We start from the raw sequence: 21232 nt of genomic DNA, 5'->3' as shown, positions 1-21232 counted from the left end.
GGAGGTCCAGGCAGTAAGTCAGGAGGGTAAGTTGGACGTAGTAAAGAGAATAGAGCAAAATGTATTGTTGGGGTGGTGGTGATTTTGGTTTAGTTTCAATGACGTGGAAATGTGGAGAAGAGTAGAATCAGTAGAAAGAACAAGGTTAAAATGATAGACAATGGAGAGTTAGCAGAAAAGAGTGGAGATGTTATTCATAGGAAAGTAATTTTTAAAGAAAGAGAATGCAAAGAGAGAAATAAAGTAAAAATACTGGAAGACAGATGCACAAAACAGAGAAAATTTATTTAAAAAAGAAAAAACAATAAAAAGGAAAAAAAAAGAACAACCCAAACAAGCAAACAAACAAATACTTGATAAAACAAACCGGTAAAAATGGAAAACAAACAAACAAAAAAAAAAACCAACAAAGTTTCAGAAGTGAAAAAATTAAAAAAAAAATCTTTTTAAAAAAAGTTTAAAAATTGTTTGAAAAGAAAGAAAAAAAATGGAGTCCTCCTTGTTTGGGTAGTCTTTCCCCAGTCTCTGGTTTCCTCGTAATGGTCTGCAGTCTATTTTCCTGATTGGCTGGTTTGACTTGATTTCAGTTTGCAAGGGGTGGATCTGTTCTGACCCTTCTCCCCTGTTGGTGAAATCCTGGGTCTCTGTGGTTTGCACAGCTTGCAGGCAGACCTTGGGCATCCTCTGTAAATGGGGACATGAGCAGTCTTGGGAACTGTGGCTCCTCTGTCTGCTGTGGGGCCGCTGCCTTTGATGCCTGGCTTTGAATAAGCTGTGGACTCAGCAGGGCGGGGCACCTCTGGCCTGTTTTACCCGGCTGAGAGTTGCTTGCCTGGGGAAGGTGGCCTCCTAGGTGGAGGTGGCTATGGAATGCAGCTCCATTTTGGGCTGGGAATTGGGCTTCATCTGTGACGGGTCCGTTTAGCTGTCCCAGGAACTGTTTGTTGCCTCGTCTGGTGTTTCTGTGCCACCGGGAGCTGCTTGACACTTTCGCTTTAAATTTAGAAATTCTGGCGGGCAGGGCGGGGCACCTCTGGCTAAGCCGAGGCCCAGGACACGCCTCCCGCCAGGGCAGGGGGCATTCTCCTGGGTGGACCTGGCTCTCACTGGTTGGTCCCTCTTGCCCTTTTCAAAGTTGGCTCCTTTGACCTCACTTTCCCCAGGCCCGATTTAGTTCCAATCTGGTCTGACCCTATGCCAGTGGCAAAGATGGAGCTTTGCTCTGGCGGTGGGGGAAGGGCTGCCTTCCAGAAGCTGCTCTGTGGGCGAGAGTGAGAATGTCTTTCGTGGGGTACTCACGCTTTCTCTGAAATTTCAGGTCATCTGTGCTCAGCCGGCATCTGGATGATTTCTCCCTGGTCTATGCTATGTGCTTTAGCTGCGCGGAGTGCAGGTTGCTGTGCCTGGTGCTGTGCCGGCGCCGGCACTGGCGCGGTAGCGGGACACTGCCCGGAGCTCAAATCTGTGTTTTCAGACTAGCTAAGTCGATTTTTCCTTCCTGGCCAGATTCCCTGTACTGTTAGAACTTATTCTGGCTGTCTTTCTAGGAGGAAATGTTTCTATGGGGTGAGAAAACTTCGATGTTGTAGGGAGCTCAGCTAGGGTTCTGCTGGTCCCCCGCTGTCTTCCGGAAGTTCCTCAATATATTCTTAAATCTGTATTCCTAGATGCATTGATATGCTTATATTCAATACTTGGTTACACAATGGAGAAAAAATTAGCCAATTCCTTTTAATGGGATTAAAAACAAATCATTTGAAATTATTGATCTGAGATATTTTATTTTAGTTTTTTTCCAGTCATGGGACTTGAACTCATGGCACAGTCACTGTCCCTTAGCTTCTTTTTCTTAAGGCTAGCACTTTATCACTTGAGATACAGTGCCACTTGCAGCTTTTTCTGTTTATGTGGTGCTGAGGAATCAAAAACAGGGCTTCATGCATGCTAGGAAAGCACTCTACCACTAAGCCACATTCCCAGCCCAAGAGATATTTTATTTTCTAAGATCATAGTTAGCATGGAATAAGGATGGGAAAATGTTTAACGAACAGAACCCAAAAGTCATATTTGTATATCAAATTCCCATAACTCATATTCCCAGACAAATATAAAACTAGAGCCAAGTGAATTGCTGTTTATTTGATACAAACCAGAAATATTATAATTATTGTGTTATTATTAGAGAAATTAAAATGACAGAGTGATTTGTTTGCTAGAAAACAATGTGAGTAGACGAATGGATCAGGAAAATGTGGTACATATACACAATGGAATTTTATGGCTCTATCAGAAAAAATCACATTGCCCCATTCGTAAGGAAATGGAAGGACTTGGAAAAAGTTATACTAAGTGAGCCAGACCCAAAGAAACATGGACTCTATGGTCTCACTCACAGGGAATAATTAGCACAGTTTTAGGCAAATCACAGCAGAGGATCACAACACCCCAACAGCTATACCCTTATGAACACATAAGATGATGCTAAGTGAAATGAACTCCATGTTATGGAAATGATTGTTATAACACTGTTGTAACTAGTTTCAATGTACTATGTGTAACCATAGATTCTATTATTGATGATCTTCTTGTATCCCCTTCCCATGGTGTACCTGCATTATTTCTGTATCTTATCTGAGTACATTGGAAACTGTGTATACTGGTAGTAGAACTAGAAAACTGAAAGGGAATATCAAAATTGAGAGACATAGGGTAAAAAAGACAAATGACTACAAAGCAATACTTACAAAACTGTTTGGTGTAAATGAACTGAACAACTCATGGGGGGGAAGGGAAAGGGGAGGGGGAGGGAGGAATGAGGGAGGAGATAACAGCAGTATAAGAAATGTATCCAATGCCTGACATATGAAACTGTAACCTCTCTGTACCTCAGTTTGTCAATAAAATTTTTTAAAAAAGAAATCAATGTGAAATCAACAGTCAAAAAGAAATTAAATTTTTTTAGAAAGCCTGTTTATATAAATTTTCATAATCCTTGCAATCATATTTGTTCCACTTTGAATGATTCCCTAAACAGTCAAGTAGGTTAAAAGAATGTGATGAATAGTATTAATAGTTATGAATATGCTGTCTCTATAGCTGGCATTAGGTTGTGGAACTTCTCTTACATAAAGAAGGAGGAGGAGGAGGAAAAGGAGGAGGTGGACCTGATTGATCAAACCTCACTCATCCAGATATTTTTTCACATGATACAAGTACAAAAATTGATTTCTTAACTGCAAAATACCTATCATGAGTGAATTGAATCTCTTTTAAAACGTGCTTGAAATACACAAACTTTTCCACTATGAGACTCAGACATGGGATTATGGTTCAATTCTTAATAATTGCAGTGCTGCTACATGTATTTCAGCAACACTGGCTTCAGTAGCTAAGGGAGGAGAAAGTGATTCCCAAGGGAAATTGCACATACTAGAATCTGTGAGGGCATCAGTGCACTGTGGAATATTGCTCTCAGTAGAATCACTGAATTTGGTATTTGTCAAATATGATGTTGTTACATCAGTCACATGTTTCTCAGTAACAATAGTAAGACAAAAATTGGTACCAATTGCAAGAAGGTTAATAAGTGTAAGTAATGGAGGAGAGTTAAATGCAAGGCATATCATCCTTCAAATACTAATCACAAACTGCTAGATATATATTCCTTTTATTTGTGATAATTCCCTTTTTTATTCTAAATTCAGCTATTCCTATTTAACTAGAAATATGTTGCTGTCATCTCACATAGGTTTGCTTTTGTAAAGGAAATCATCTAAACACATATTTTAAAGCTTTTTCTCATAAAGATATTCACATGATACCAATGTTACTTTTGGGAATAGCAATAATTCTAATAACTCATTTACATAATTACTCTCACATTTCTACCTAGATCAATTAAAATGAACTCAGTTATTTAATGTAATCAAATGATGCCAACCAGTTTAAATTTCATAAATTTCTAGTTTATTTGTTATTTATCATATGTAATATGTCAGATCTCAGAGGGAAGCAAGCCTACAGTCCAGAACAAGGGGGAAATTACTAAAGGCAAGAAATAATCTCAAAATAAATTTCTTTGTCCTTGGGCTGAGTCTAACAGATGGCAGTCCAGGGAACCTTGTTAGTTGTCCCTAGAGGCAGTGTGAAGGAAGTGTTTTACAGGCAGTTCACCTGACTGGTTCCTTCTTGTGCAAAGTGTGTTGTCAGGCATGAGGGCCAGATTATCCTCTCTTCACAAAAACAGTGTGCTTCCAGGAACAGTGTCTTCTAACAGGCACTATTTAGCATCTGATAGGCTCAATCTTTTGCTCTTCTCTTCATAGTGTGGGGATTACAGTTGTTTAACACCAGGCCTGGTTGGTTTGTCCTCTTTTACTGCTTATTGTCAAGTACAAATTTTTTAGAATTCTTCATCCAAAGATTTAAAAAATGTTCCTAAAGGCAAATAAAGATTGTTCCATTGCTCAAAATGGATTTCTTTTGAGCACCAAAAACAAAATAGTAGTTAATTCATTGTCGTACATGGGTCTAATCAAATCCTGGTTATTATTTCATTTTTGGATTATCCCTCTTTTTGTGTATAGAACATAAATATCCATTTATATAGTGTAGATAGATAGATATGGATAGACATAGATCAATAGATGATAGAAAGAAAGAGAGATAGAAAGATGGATATATATATATATATATTTTTTTTTTTCTTGAGATATGGTATTTCTCTTAAGCCTGGAGTGGACTTGAAGTTATGTTCCTCTAGCCTCCTGAGTGTTGATATTACAGAAGTGCAACACCATAATATATTTTATTTATGAATTTTAGGTAAGCTATTTTGTGGAAAATCTACTTATTTCAAATACTGTGGGGTGAGGATTCTAGGGGATTAAAATGCAAACTAATAAGGTCTGGGCATGTTTTTATTTTATTTTTTTGTTTCTGTTTTCCCTTAGATGAATGCCTTAGCAGACCCTATTTTGAAAACAATGGGGTGTCCTGAAAGCAGAGATTTCCATGGCAAAGCTTATAAAGTATAAATTGCAGTTAGTGTCAATTTCAACTCTTAGTTAAGTACAAACTCTGCACCCTGTGTTTCTAGTTCTGTAGCAGACAGCAGATTATGTATGAGTAGCTTACACACAGTTGCCCAGAGCTACCCCAGGCAATTGGCATACTGTACGTCAAATAACCTGCATGTGGTTTATAGCTAATCTGTTCAGATAAAGAGGGAAGTGCCCATTTTGGTAGCACCTACCTCCACATTGAAAGTCTCCTTTGTTCTACTAATTATCATTCCAGATCATCTTTTGAAACAAGGATAGATACTTAATGACAAGACCATTAAATCTATCCTTTCAGTAGTTTCTTGTGAATTATGCTTTCTGAAGAAGTATCTTACTGGAGAGTCTCAACTTTTAAAGCAATTGGAATACATCAATTTAAACAGCTAAAATGCAAAGAATCTACTGAGCATTGACAAAGACATTACAACTCTAACTCATTGCAAGTAGGATAAAAATATATAATTTATTGGTTATGCCCTTTTCAGTGAAGCCACTTGAACTACTTGGCATTTACATGAAAAATATAAGAATGTATGCCTAGACATAGACACACATAATGAATACAGCTTCATTTGTAATAATTCAGAAGAAGAAAAGACATCTTTGTGATTACTGAGTGTTCTGTTAGATTAGGACAAGCTTCACAGAAGCCTCACTTGTAGCATTGTCAGGAGAGAATTCTAACTTGCTCTTCAGCTCAAGGCTAGTTCTCTACTACTTGAGCCACCACACGACTTATGGTTTATTTGTGGTTAATTGGAGTTAAGAGCCACATGGACTTTCTTGCCTGGGCTAGTTTTCAACCACAACTTGCAAATCTCAGCCTCCTGAGTAGTAAGGATTACAGGTGTGAGCTACTGGCACCCAGTGATTATTCTAACTTTTGATGCTGTCCACACAACATATTTTGATCAAGCCTTGCCCAATAAACATTACTCTGCCTCCCTCTACTTATTTTTTTGTATCTTCAGAAAAATAGAGCAATGAATTACCTAGTTTTCTGAATCTCAAATCTATACCAGTATCTCTTTTGTAGAAATAAAATGAGGCCAATGATTTTAAATGGGATTTAAAATGAAAGTTTTGTTCTCCTTGACTTGGAGATCTTACTGGAAAGTATACATACCAGTATGTATATTATATACACATCAAAATAAGCTTTACCAAAGAACAAAGCATTCCTAGCTACAAATATTATACTGAAATAAGTTGGCATTTTATTATCACAGGGTTAGAGACATCATCACAATGAGGCCCCACCTCATGTTACCATGGTTGAGATCTGTTAACAAAGGATCTAGGGTATAGGATGATTGTTGTTTAAGCATTGATTTATGAAAACTATTGAAGTATAATATCTCCATCTAAAACTATCACAGGAGATCGCCAATTACATTAATAGTCTGCAGACTTCATATTCTATTTTTGTTCTAGGTGCATGTTTGTGTTTCTTTGTTTGATTTGCATGCACTTTTATCAAGCATTTATAGAGTTCTGAAATAGGATGACATCAAATCAGCTAATAATTTAGGTGGCAGAAGTTAGTATAGAAAGGTTCTAAGAATAGCTGAACAGCAATGGCTCATACCTATAATACTAGCTACTAAGCCCAACATCTAAAGGCTGCAGGTGGAAACTAGCCCATTAAGCCCAAAGATTCTTCAATTAAGTAGCCAAAAACTGGGCTGCAAGAATGAATAAAGCGGTAGAGTGTCAATTTCAGCAAAAACCTAGACAGGAATTCAAGATCTAGACCACAAGCCCCAGTACTGATTCAAAAAATATAAATAAATGAATGAATGAATGATCCATCAAATTAAAAGAAAAAAAATACCTAGGGCAAAATGAAAGACAAGATTGAGCTTCCTCTTGGGTATTTCACAGAAGTCCATTTCTCTTGTGCAGTACCAGAAACACTGTCCCAGTTACCCACCAGCATAGTTCTGTGTTTCTCACTTTAAATTCTCAAAAGAGAGAATGTAATTAGTTCTATATCTCTAAAGATTGGTTCTTTTTAGGTCAGGAAAATTCCCCAGGGAAAAAAGTTGACTTGGGGAGGGTTAAATAGGACAATTAGTTGAGAAACTGACTCTCTTACAGGAGATGTAGACATTGCAAATAATTTGATCAAATTTATGATTGAAATGCTGCTGTTGGTTTAAGTGTTTAAAGTACACTCAACAATTACAATTGCATGAGAAAGACTCCAATGATAGAGCAAGCTGAACAGAGGAAAAGATCATGATGCATATAGAAAGGCTTGCTTAATCTCATGAAGAATAATATTGCAGCCACAATTTTGATGAAAGTTCAGTTTAATAGCAATTTACTTATTTACAAATCTTAGGTCTTCCTGTTTAGATTTACTTAATGAAGAACATTAACTTTGCAAAATAGCAGGATTATTTGTTATGCATATAAATGTGTGTATGTGTGTCTGTAGGTTAAAACAAAAAGTTTGTGTTGTTCTGTAATTGTCAACTTCAAGATAATATTTTACAATTTCTATCTATTTTCCACCACTGCTTCCTGGGCTAAGAATTCAAGATTTTTCTTGGGTGCATTTACTATTAGTCAGCTTAGGTGAGCTCTTCATGCATTTGGTAGTAAAACTTGATATACAAATATGCAAATATAAATATACAGATCATCTAAATCTGTGACATAAACGTTAAGAAATATATTCTTAATATACTGTATTCTATTTGAAATTGTATCTTTAAATTTTCTTTTATACTACTACAGCTTTCATAGCAAGTAAGAAAATATAATGAAATTCAAAAAAGAAAATGTTTTATTTCCTTTCCTTTTTCACCTATAACACCATTTCTCCCACATTACAATCCAGCATTCCACAACTAAACATCAGGTAATTTTTTCCCTTTTGAAAGTGGTATTATGTCTAAGTTCTTACAGTTGGGTTAAGTCAATAGAACTAAGACAGGCGAAAAACATGTAAAGAAGCAAATCTTTGAAGTGAAATTTCAAAAACGCAATACCTTTCTTATCTTTCAAGTACTTTTAACACTTCTTGCTACAGAAATTATGGGCATGAATATAGAAATAACAAGATATCTTAGAAAGTGAATTTAGATTCCCACAATAAGTTGCTTTTGTAAATCCCAGTCCACTAGTGACATTATTTGGGACATACAATGTTTTCAAGTCCAAGTAGGTATTTGCATAAGTTCCTCACATTCAATTCTCTGTTAAATTAAGTTGAGAAGAAAAGCTCTAGACAAGGTAATATGGATGTCCAACTGAGAAAGATCAAGAGGCTTGCAAATGTAGTTTTCCCTTGGGCTACTGTTCCATTAATAATAGGTGCCTTCCAACTCTAACATACACTTTATAATATAATAGGTTTAGCACTTTCAAAGCACAAGACTGAAGACTGAAGATTTATCTACTCTTGTCTAAGTGCATGCAGGATTTAGCTTAATTCTCCTGCAGTCTCCTTAACCTGCACTTTTTTGCAGGAAGCCTGTCACTGTGCTCTGCTTTGAAATTTCTTTTGTGAATGGTGTTGTACAATGCATGAGATTTTATTTATTCAGACCTAATAAATAATAAAAGCTCATCGGAGAAGATATTAAATATATAAAGAAAAAAACCTGTTATTTCCAAACTCTACTCGGCCGATAGCCATTACTTTGTTCCTTCAATTCTTTGTTGCAATATTCATACCTAACAATTTTTCAAAGTATTATTTTATTTTACTTACATAATCAATCAACTTCTTTCCATCTTCTTTTTCATTTCTCCTTTAATGTCCCCAAAGAAAAACTTTATTTTTCAATATAATCGATCATTAACATTAACATGAGTTTCTTTCCAATCTCTCTCTCTCTCTCTCTCTCTCTCTCTCTCTCACACACACACACACACACACACACACACACACTTTATTCTCTGAATAGAAAGAATAGGGAATATAAAAACTCCTGGAAACCATAGTGTTATACACATTTCCATACACAAATGAATAAAGGGAAAATTGTCATCTATAAGATGAAAATGAAACTTACAGCATAGGCTGAATTTAGGAGTCAGCAGTTACATGGGAATATAAGGAACAATACAGATGGTCTATATTTAAATAAGAGTCATAAAGGGAGGTAAAAAGGATGGAGAGAGAAAGCTTGATTTAAAGCTTCAGACTAGTGTAGAAAAGGAGGAACAGGGACTCAAACACTATAAGCAGGCTATAAACAGAAGGTGCCTCCAAGATGCTTCTTTGATCTCTGTATTCCCACATTTGCCCTAAAAAGACTAGGGCCACTCACCACTGGGACAGAGGTTATACTGGCAGTAATGGAAATTAAGAAGAAAAGTGCTGCTTGAAATGCAATGGAGTAAAATCTTACTCAGTCTCAGTTTCAGAACACATGGAGAACATTAGTACCAAAAAAAAAAAAACCTAACTAACCCCCCCCAAAAGAAAAGAAAAATATATTGCAAATGGAGTTAAAGTAATAAACCATGAACAATTTAAAAGGTATATTTTAGCATCATGTGGATACAAGAATAAAATTACTCATAAAATAGATTTTTACATGCACTCAGAATTATGAAGAAACAAACATAAACAAATACTGGTGAAAAGAACACTCATCCATTAGAAAGCATAATATTGTACCATTTGTACAGTAATGGAAAGGCCTGGAAAAATTATGTTAAATGAAGTAAGTCAGGTCCAGAGTGACAAAAGATGGATACTTTCCTTTATATGTAGAAGTTAGGTTTAGCTTATAAACTTTAAGTAAACACCTTAGGTGGTATACAAGTGCACACAAATGTATTAACTGAAATATGGTACATTTGAGGGAGATCATAAATAAGTGAGAGGAAAAGTAAAAGTTCAGGAAAAAAAAAAGAAACACCAGGAAGGGAGTACTCAATGAGGTAGATTGAAACTCAGGAGAAGGTGAAAATATTCATAAGAATCCAATGCATACCATACAAAATTAAGAAGTGCTGGATAATGGAGGGATGGGTGAAATGGTTGAAAGACATTGTATTCATAAACTGCTTTGTTAAATGACAACTCCTTTGCACATCTGTTTATGAATAACAAGATGAGGAAGAGGAGGTGGAAGAAGGTGTAGGAGGAGGAGGAGAAGGAGAAGGAGGAGGACGACGATGAAGACGAAGAAAAAGATGAAGAAGAAGAAGAAGAAGAAGAAGAAGAAGAAGAAGAAGAAGAAGAAGAAGAAGAAGAAGAAGAAGAAGATTCATGCACTATTTGCAGGAGTGTAAACTAGTGCAGCTACTATGGAAACAATAATAGGGATCCTCATGAAGTTATAGAAATAACTGTCATGTGATCCTGCTGTACCTCCTTCCACATATACCAGGAGCAAATATCAGAGATACTGTACATTACATGTTTACAGAAGCAGTATGAACAATAGTTATAATGTAGAATAACCCAGGTGCCATAAACAAGTGCATAAAATGTGTAACACATAAATAACTAATTACTATTCAGTTATAAAAATAATCAAACTATGTCACTACCAGGAAATGTGTAGAACTGGAGATTTCTATGTTAAGTGAATAAGCTAGGAAGACAAATATCATGTTATTTTCCAAATGCATAATTTAGACCTTCAAAATAAAAATGATGTGAGGGCAAAATGAGGAGAGTAAATGAGGTGAGGATGGCAGGGTGAATAGAATTGAAATACATTATATGTATGAATGACAACATTGAAACTCATTAAAATTATAAAAAAAATAATGAGGGGGTATAAGAATGTGCAAAAGCATCATGAATTTTACCAAAGTAAATTAAGTGCATGTATGGACATATCACAAAACAGATTACTTGTGTAATTAATAAATGCCAATTAAAAGTTAGCTACTAAGTAAGCAAAACATTATCAAATCAACAAGTCAAAAGCATGCTAGAAATTTTCAAATAGAAACTACAAAGACAACAACAGTGATTTTACAAAAATGCTAGCACTTGAGCCAGCCTTCTACTTACATTCATTATTTCGATGACGTAAGTATAAATATATTGGGGAAGTTGGGGAGAAAATAATGTTCCATATGCCCAAATGTCAATTTTGAGCATATAAACTTGCATAACTAGGCTAATTCAGCTTTCGATTACATGAGTATTAGCATGCATCAGGCCTCTTCAGAACTTTTGCTAGACAAAGGGATGTTAGGCTTGTCTTAGTCATGGAGAGAGGTCAGTCTACTAGATTTTTAGCTTTATATATATAGTTACATATTTATTTGTATATTTATTTATTTAGGTGTGGTCTGAACATTCGCTTAAACTGATCTCAGCTGGAAGAATGTAAAAGGAAAAATAAAGCAAGTACATGTGTAACCAAAAATTGAGAAAATTAAAATATTACAAATTATTTCATTATCAGTGAGCTAATCAGTAAATGGTTATGGGAAAAATGAAAATGTATGTATACAAATGAGTAAAATATATAAAAAAGTATACATGCAAATGAAGGAATTCAATTGATTTTACATGATACTCTAAAAATGTGCCCAATGAAAGACATGCACATTTTTATGTTCTGTGGGTGAAAAAAAAATGTTTTAAACAAAAAGCTATGAGACACTTTTTAAAAAATGTTTGATAGTATGTTGTGGAGAAAATGTCAACAGTGGCTGCACAATTTCTGCTAAGGAGAATCTTTTATTCCAAATTACTTGTTCAAATGCTTTCATTGGAATTTATTAACAATTGGAAAAGAGGTTTTTTTTTAAATTATTATTTTAGTTTAGTTTGGTTTATAAACAAAAACAACCATCTGGCATTTTAGAAAAAAATATTATAAGTTCTCCTGTAATAAATGTAAAACAGGACTTTGCATTATTAGCTAGCACACAGATTTGTACTTAACTTTTCATATGTTCCCAGAGATTCTCAGAAAGGAGTCTTGAGTAATCACTATGATTTATGAACCTTTCCTTTTTATCTAAATACACAAATATCTACTCTTTTCTTGCTCAGGGATTTACTCTATGACCAGAGGTATCACATGAGTCCTGGGAAAGAAGAAAGACAAGGCTTACAAATATAAATTCTGAAACTACAAACTAAATCATCTTTGATATAAGAAAAACTCAGCAAAATATTCATAAATACCAAATTAATTACATAATCAAAGATTTAAAAAATCAAGTAAAGTAATTCTCAGTCTTTCATTGGTTGACTTTTTACAGAGCACATCTTGGTCCACAGAACTGATGAGGTCTTTGGTTTGGGGATCCTACCCTACACACATCTTTTTTGGGGGGGGTGGGGGATCCTGTTTGTGTCTTTAACTCTTCCCTTCAGAAGACAATGGGGAATGGCCTCCATGCTTTCTCTAATCTTATATTTATTATGTCACCACAGCAAGTGATTCAAGGTGCAAATGCTCTGTACCTTGGCCGGTTGCTTTAATTGGTAACCCTCAGACTGGCAGTTTAGCTCCTTCTCAAGATTCAGCTCAGCCCCTGAAAAATGAGTTTACGTAAGTATGTAGCAGAATTTAGGGGAAGAATGAAGAGGACAGAATCTCAGTTTAAGATAATTCAAGTCCTCTCCTGAAGTCAAAAGGACAAAGGGAAGAGAATTACCAGTACAAAAGAGCTTAACTTGCAATCTAATTAGGGTTTTTGCTAAAGCAGTCCAAACCCTCTAAGATGGACATCAGAAGAAAGCTGATGTAAACTTACCCGGCCCTTCATGCAACTTCCCTTAATGTGAGGAAGCTGTTTTTAATGGTTTCAACAAATTAGATTGAAAGTCTTTCTATTAGTTTATAGAATTTATTTTACAACTTGAGCTGCTATAAATCTCTAAAACAAATCAACATCTCAACCTTGAGAAAGGTATTTAATTTTTACACTGTGGAATTTGATTAGTATCATGATTAAAAATTATGCCTAGATAATTCTATGTTTTTATTTAGTGTGCTTCATTAAGTTAAGATGGGCTGGAAAGTAATATTCTCTCTTTTTGTTTATTATTATTTTTTCCTAGTCCTGGGCCTTGGACTCAGGGCCTGAGCACTGTCCCTGGCTTCTTTTTGCTCAAGGCTAGCACTCCGCCAGCCACTTGAACCACAGCACCACTTCTGGCCATTTTCTATATATGTGGTGCTGGGGAATAAAACCCAGGGCTTCCTGTATATGAGTCTAGCACTCTGGCCATTAGGCCATATTCCTAGCCCAGTGATTTGTGTAATAATTCAGTTTTTTCCCATAAAATGAATGCCACACCATGCAGTCTATATTGTTTTGTAACTTTACTGACCTTGAGAAAATCTTTTCTCCAAAAAAAGAATATACTTTTACCCATGCTTTGTGAAAATGGATATCCTTTATTAGTAAAAATCAATCACAAAAGTGCACTAACGCAATAACAAACTTGACCTGGTTTTTAGATATATCAAATAGCCTGAGTAAATGTCCCGAGAAATGAGAGTCAATTGAACATGCTCACTTTGGTGGCAAGCATTTGAATAATACAATGTTCTTCTTTTTCTCATTCAAAGCTCCACTTCTCTCACTATTAAATTATACTTTTGGCTCGCTGAAGTGTTTATAAATCAGCACTACTTTGAGTGAATCTGTCTTCACTAACATTAGTTTTAAATGCAGAAAAGAGTGTTTCTGTGGATAGAAAAATAATGGTTGAATGTGACTCAAGAGTTTCAAATTAAACTTATAAATCCTATTTTTTATAATCTACTGCTGCTCTTCTTTTGTTCTTAATATTTTTACAAATGATAAAGTAGTCACACTCCTAAGTAATTAGTACAGAACATAGTCCATATTTATTTAAGATTGCTAAGTGCGTAATAGATAAGGAGAACACACACAATTCTGAGTTTTTGAGTGTTTAGATGTGCAATACCATGCTTTTGTTCATCGGAAAATATCATGTTTTTTTCCAAGTTAAAAAAAAAAGAAAAGCAAAAATATCTCAGTATGATTGAAAAAGCAACTGGAAATTTGTACCTTCTTCTTTTTGTTTTTTTCAGTTGTAATACTCGAATTTAAACTGAGAATTACATGTTTGCTACCCAGTCTGCCAGTTGAGCAGACTAATACATAAGTACATTACTAATACATCATACCTTAGTACTCTCTTCTCTGTATTGTTTGGGGGTTGGTTTTGTTTTGTTTAAACTTTCATTAGTTTTAATGTAGAATCTGTCTTTTTCCCTGATATCAGCCTTGAACTGTGAATGCCTCTATTCTCTTAAACCAGTAGCTTGTATCTCAAACATGAATTAAAATGTTCAACATATTGGTTCAGATGTTGTCTTATTAACTTTCTTGCCTGTGCTGGCAAGTTAGGTACAACTGATCTCAGTCTCCCAAATTAGCTCATGCCACAGTCTCAGCTTCTTAAATGTGTTAAAACAATAAGAGAATGCCTGTCTTATTTCTAATTTGTAGATTAATAATATTTTATAGCCATACATGATAGTGTTCTTTTTAGAAATAAATTTAACTTTGGGGTGATATTCATTATTAAACTTTTTACTAGTCTTACTAATTATTAATGAGTCATGGTTAGGGCAACCACAGTTAAAATATTATAGAATAAAAAGCACTAAGACACTAAATTTCAGATGTCTTGTGACAAAAAGAATAGGTAAATGGATTAATGCATAGTTAACTGGCTTGATTTAGTAATGCCGTATTATACACATATATTAATCAAAGCATCACATTGAACCTCATAAAATATTAACCTTTATTCATCATCTAAAATATATTCATAGAAAAACATTTAACCTTCCTAAGTGTTCCACTTGTTATGAGTTATTCTATCCTTTATGTTCTAAATATTTGGCTTCTTATAGCTTACAGATGTTAATACTTATACAGATCTTGAAGTTACCATATCATTCCATAAATGTTTCTTTTAAAATGCTTCTAAGTAAGACAGGTCTAATTTATAAATATAAATGTGAACACATATGGAGTCATCTGCAAGTGTCCAAAACATATTATTTAAAGTAAACATTATGAAGGGGATAATTTATTTAAAAGTCTAACTTAGAATCAAACAAAATGACTATTAGGAAACTGATACCTAGAATGAAGGGCAGAGGGTAAAGGAAGGGGAGGGGAATGAGGAAAGGAAGTAAGGAAAATGAACTCATAAAATTCAATGCATATTCCACAAAACAAAGAAAATTGAGGGGAGGAATTAAGTTGTGAGTATAAGGGAGAAAGATGAATGGGGTAATGTGAAACAAGGTGTGTTGTACTGATAACTGATTTGTTGGATGATAACTCCTTTAAACAAATACTTAAAGACAATAAAATATGACTTACATATTTAGATTCAATTTTCTTGTAATGTTATTAAAATAATTTCATATGTACTATAATATATTCTTAAAACTTAAGTCATTTCAAAATCTATGAGTTTCAAAAATTATTAACTATTTTGTATTATTTAACAATTAAAGTTAGGGCTTAATGTATTACACATTAAAGTTAAAAAATATGCTTCTAGTTGTAGTACGATATATATTATCACAATAAAATAATATTTTGCCTAATGATGAAAACAATCTAACTATTTCCAGCCTAATTCATTGCACCATACTTTGTTTTACATAATGAATTACAACACTCCATTCATTACATTGGTGGACTGCCCAGAAATAGCACAGCAACTCATTCACTTCTTAGGGTAAGAAATTAGTGTATGAAATACATTTAAAATGATGATAATGTACATTATGGCTGTCCTTAATTGTATAATTTATATTTACTGAAACTCACTACATCTGTTTATTTCTTCTAAATTCTCTGTGAATTTTTATCTTGGTCACCCAGAAATGGGTTTCATATATATAGTATGCATGTAAATAAATATGCTATTACATTTTATTGACAAACATTTTGTCATTGTTCCTTACATTCTTTTACCACTTACATTTTCCCTCCTGAATATATTTTACCATATTTTTTTAATGTTGTTGACATCAACTTGTTTTTATTAACATCAATTATTTGTACAAGTGTGTTTCATTTTGACATGTCTATGTATGAATACAATGTATCTTGATCATACTCATCTCCAACACTCTTCCTCATCTCTCCTCCATCTTCCCAAATCTAGCTCAGCATGCTTCATTTTCATACATGTACAAAAAAAATATTTTGACCTTATTTACCCTGTTTTACCTTTGCTCTGTCCTTCCAATAATAACCCTATTCCAGACAGGACCTCTTCTACATTTCTAGGGAGTGTGTGTGTGTGTGTGTGTGTGTGTGTGTGTGTGTGTGTGTATGCTAATTCATAAGGTTTTCATTTTGATATTGAATACATGTACATACAGTATTAAAAGCAGGTTAATCTTCTAACATCTTGAGTGCTTCTCACCTGCCCATACTTACTCCACAGCTTCCAGTGAGTTTCATTGTGCCATCATTATTCACAGAATGGATGGATTTTGGTATTGTACCTGTTTTAATTTTTGTTTTCAGATCATTATACTTTTACTTGAGAATGACAGTTGAATTTTCAGAAGAATGCTAAGAGATGGTATTTGATCAGCAAATGAGCATTTTGTTGAAGTGCATTTTTGGTTGTAGAAACCCTTGCAGTTAGTCTAACTGTTGTTCCATAGCTGATAGTAGACTTTAACCCTTTGCTAGCTTTCAGATTGTTTTTGTGGACTAAAACTTCTTTCTGACAAGGCTGGATGTGGGAGCGTTTTTTTGTGTGTACTTCTCTTATTTAGTGTTTGCACTTTCAGTCTGAGAAAAAAAAATGATTTTTACTGCTTTCATTGAACTATTTTTTTTAATTTCCCTCCATTTACATGGCATGTATCAACATACTTCACATCTTTTTATAATTTTTTCCTTTTTCTTTTCTTTTCTTTTCCTTTTCTTTCTTTCTTTATTTTTTACTGGCATATATTGAACCCAGGGCCCACTTATCATCCAGCAATGTGTTGTCATTCTATCTCCATGAAATTTTTCTGTTGTTTCTTTTGCTATTAAACTCTAATTGTATTTCATGTTTGTCTGACAGTATACAAGATACAGGAGGAAATGACACACAATAAACACTACGCTTCTATTCTAATATATCCTTTGCATGGTTGAAATTGCAGTGGTTTTTTGTAGTACTGAAAATGGATCTGTTCTCTAATTGTGATTGTCAACATTTTTGATGCCTATACCAATATGTGCATATATATGTGTAGTTTTCTGTCTGTGTATGTGTATTTTTGTGGTTGTTGCATCTTCATAGTTTATAAACGCCTTACTTCTTAAGTAAAGAAAATACACATTTCTCTCCAGATTGTGCTATTATATTTCTTAATATGACCACTGAAAATTTGAAAACTTTCAAGATCTATAAAATCTAAAGTACATGCTAGACTTGGTTAATATTTTTGCCAAGTTATAAATTTAAAGTTAGTTCTCTTAATGGTGTCCAGAATACTGTTAGTTACAGTTCCAAAATCATGAGAAGGCTCAAGATCGATTGGCAGTGTTTTAGTGTGGTTTTAAATGATGATATCTACCTAAAAGAGGAGAAGATGTGGGGTATATATTGTAATATTTAATTAATATTCAATACATGTAGATTTTTTAGAATGACTTGCTTATTAACCTACCTTAAGGATATAAACCATTGCCTAAATCACAGTAGTGATTACCAAAGTACGAAAATGTTTCTTCACCTTTGAACTTAGAAATACTTAAAGTACTGTAATGGACATATTTAAGAAAAAAATGAGAATGGAATTTAGATTTTAACAATTTACCTTTTGGGTATTGTTATTATAGAGATGAAGTACCGAGGGATTACAACTACATGAGTCAGGTATTGAGTGCATTTCACTTCGTCCCGCGTCTTCTAATCCTTTTCATTTTGCATCTCCACCTGCAAGTTGTATGGTTCACTTTCACCCGTGTCCAGTGAGCTCCACTGCTGTGCTTTTTACCCTCTGCCTGTGAGTGCTGTACCCTGTCCCCTACCCTCCTGAAAATAAACACATGCATACACCATATGTAAGAAAAAGAAAACAGAATCATCAAAAGTAAAATATAAAATTAATAAAAAATAAATAAGAGATCTCTTTTTCATAACTTAGAGTTCATCTTGATATATGTATTAGTTTATTTAAATATGGAGCAACAAGACACATAGATTGCCCAGGCATTTCCACTTTTGCTTCTTTCTTAAGAAGATCCTCTTTTGGTCCCTGTCACAATCCACAGTGACCAGGATAATAATGGAAGAATGAGCTGGAGAACTGAAATTCCGGGGCATCAGAAGACCTATCTATGCTTGATTCCTGCTATCAAATCCCAAGATGCAATTAACAAGCATTTTTACTGAGCTTAGTACAGGGGGAGGAGACTGTAGATACATGCAAAGGCTAGGGTTACATGCATTAACTTGAATCACAGTTTGCATACAAGTGATAATTGATTTCCTTATCTTAGGAAGCAAAGAGAAGCAAAAACATTCCAATGTTCGAACAGACTCTCATCTTGTTTTCACGGTTTTCAGCTTTTAGGGTCCAAAGAGCTGTAGTATAAACACAGTTAGGGCAGCAAGTTTTATCTCCATCTGCCTCCACTTTCCTAGGCACAGCTATATGAATGCTATCAGAGATGGCATTCCAATCTCTCATATCTCAGCTCCAGGGGTTCTCATAGGTTTCACTGTATGAGTATCTAGCATCCTGAGTAATTTATCATATCCCAGTGTGTTTTTTATTTAATTTCTGCATATCAGAGAGAACGTGCACCCTTTGTCTCTCTGAGCTTTGATTACCACATTTAACATGATTTGTTCTCGTTCCATCCATTTCACTGAAAAATCACTTTATTTTATTCTTTCTAATAGCTGTGTAAAATTTTATTTTATGTAAGTACCGCATGTTTTTGGATATACTCATCTATTGTGGAGCATCTGGGCAGTTTCCATATCTTGGCCACTGTGAATTCTGAGACAGTAAACATGGATGTGCAGGTGTCCTTATCATATCTGGCTCATGATATGCAGGATAGTTACCTAGGATTGGTATAGCTCTGTCATAGGGAAGGTGAACCTCAGGCTTCACACTTAAATGACTTGGTAGGCTACTCTTCTTGTACTCGACCCATGCCTCCTGGCCTGCCCTTTATTGGTTATTTCAGGGATGAGTTTCAAAGACTTTTTTGCTTGTGCTCTCTTGTAACTGTGATTCTCTGAGTTGAGTTTTGTGCCACAAGCACTAGGCTATCAGATGGAATTTCTTCTGAATTCTACAGGAGAAATGGGGATATGTGCACAGGCAAATATTACTGGATTTTAAAGTTCTGATTTTTAAAAAAAATTCGGGCATGATAATTCCCTAGTGGTTAAAGCCATATATATGTATATGTATATATATATTATATATAATATATGTATATATTATATATAAAGCCATATCTAAACCATAGGAGAGGTGAGAATTATAGATATTTAGTGAAAAGATTCAAGGTATCACCTTTATTTTAATCAAATTCAGAAGGATATTAAAATTCCATTTTAAGTTATTTTTCTTTTCCATAAAAATATTCAAATTATCCTTTCAGGTCTTCTAACTGAATTGAGATACAGAGCCTAATAGGTTATGAAATGAAACATAATTATGGGCCAAGGGCATTTTTCTTTCAAAACCTTTATTAAGTTAAATCTTTAAAATGTTTAATAAGTCTTCTATATATGGGGCAACCAAACTTTTAAAAGCTAACTATGTTTCCAATTTATTTTAAATTTTTTCTAAGTTGGTAAGAGTGAAGCTAAAACCCTTTGAAGAAACACTGTCTGCATAACACAGTCTTTTCTTATAGTTTAGCATTTTTATTTTTAATTCTAACTTCATTTCTGACACAATTTTGTATACACCTTTTTTCCTCCCTTCCTTGAGCCACAGGTGCACTTCTTGCTTTTTTGGTGGATAATTGGGTATTATAGTTTCACACACTTTCTTTCAGGACCCAGCTTCAAACCTTCATCCTCAGATCTGAGACTCCTGAGTAGCGAGCATTATCAGTGTGAGCCACTGTTGCCCAGCAGTCTGAATGCTTTTTTTTTTATTCCACCTCTTCATGATAGGTGAATGATAGTTGAGAGATACACACAAAAATTTAAAAAAAGTATTATACAAATATGGATGCTGCTTCTAAGTTTGCAATTATATGTAATGCTTCTTAGTACATTTTTTTTCTATGTACATGTTATTTTTGTAATTGGCCCATGGCATTTGCTGAGTAGCTTTTATGAGATGAGAAAATGAAGAAAATATGGAATTACATGTGTAGAAATATAGAATACAGCTAAAAATCATTTTCTTATGTTTGAAATAAGACTATTGTAAAAATATCCTTACTCAAAATGATTATTTTAAAAAATATACTAAATGTTAATATTTTTCTTTAAAAATATATGTGTGCATAATAATGAGTATCTGAATGTTATATATTGAGAGCTTTCACTGGAATTAGAAAGAAACGTCTGAATAATTAGTAATTTACAAAAATTGGAGTTAATTTCAAATGGATCAACAAGAACATTTTCCTCACTAGTCGAGAGGGAGGGACAGTTAGAGAGTATATAATACATAGATTAAATGAATAAAGAGAAAATGTAAGTGATAACACTATATCTGAAGTGGGTTTCTTGCTTGTTCGTTTTGTGTTATTTTTTTCTTGTTGTTTGTTTTGCTGGTCTTGGGTCTGGGTAACATCTTTTAGGGTATTTGTTGTTGTTTGTTTTGTTTTTCTCAATATTAGTTAATGGTCTACAACTTGAGCCACAGTTGTACTTCTGGCTTTTGTGGTTCTTAATTGGAGATGTGACTCACAGGCTTCCATTCATAGGTTGGTTTGGAGTCCTGATCTCAGATTTCAGCCTCCTGAGTAATTAGTATTACAGATAATGCATTCTGGAAAATTTGAATATTCTGTAAGTTGTCTTTCATTGCAAATACATCTTGGAGAAAATTTAAAAAATATAAAATGTATTATTTCAATAATTACCATCTAACATTATTTCAAGCCCTTATGGTACTATGTTGATGGCTATACAAGTTGTTACACTAAAAACCTGATCAGTTTAAGTGTATATGAAAAAAAAAGAACAAACTATTCGTAAATAAAAATAATACAAAATAAGATTT

Source organism: Perognathus longimembris, chromosome 11 (assembly GCF_023159225.1).
Source record: "Perognathus longimembris pacificus isolate PPM17 chromosome 11, ASM2315922v1, whole genome shotgun sequence".
In the NCBI taxonomy this organism is placed as follows: domain Eukaryota; kingdom Metazoa; phylum Chordata; class Mammalia; order Rodentia; family Heteromyidae; genus Perognathus; species Perognathus longimembris.
This window is presented reverse-complemented; position numbering follows the sequence as displayed.